Consider the following 465-nt stretch of genomic DNA (forward strand, 5'->3'; position numbering starts at 1 on the left):
TAATAGATAATTCTTCATGATAAGGACTGCACTGTATTGGTCTGACCTCTTGTATATTCGATTTGTTTTACCCATTTTCTTCGTTTTTGTCAAAATTAGTATGTGCCATTATCCTGTCTCCTCCCCATTATGGTTATCTCATTTTCCTGTTATCTTCATGCTCTGTAATGGAAATTGGGTGTTAATGCCCAAATTTCTCACTAGCAAAACACGTCCATGACAAGATATGAACATTTCGCCTTATTCAACACATTATTTCACGCTTCAGGATGCATTACACTTTCATCCCGTCCTTTGCATCATTATCATGTCGTCGTCTCTCACCATACCGCATTTCCCGAATCATCACACATTCACCCATACCACTTGACAAATTGTAACATTAAGTCACATATCATCACTGTATTTTCTCCAGACTCCCACTCTCTCTCTCATATATCTACCGCTGTCTCCCATACATTTATG

The 465-nt window shown here is 38.3% G+C and overlaps 1 protein-coding gene across 1 annotated transcript in view; it reads left to right on the top strand.

Annotated features, from left to right (window-relative positions):
* Positions 1-465, top strand: part of LOC119585330 (roundabout homolog 1-like) — a 189,296-nt gene that overhangs the window by 95,742 nt on the left and 93,089 nt on the right. The window lies entirely within an intron of this gene.

This window comes from Penaeus monodon, chromosome 19, assembly GCF_015228065.2.
Source record: "Penaeus monodon isolate SGIC_2016 chromosome 19, NSTDA_Pmon_1, whole genome shotgun sequence".
NCBI lineage: Eukaryota > Metazoa > Arthropoda > Malacostraca > Decapoda > Penaeidae > Penaeus > Penaeus monodon.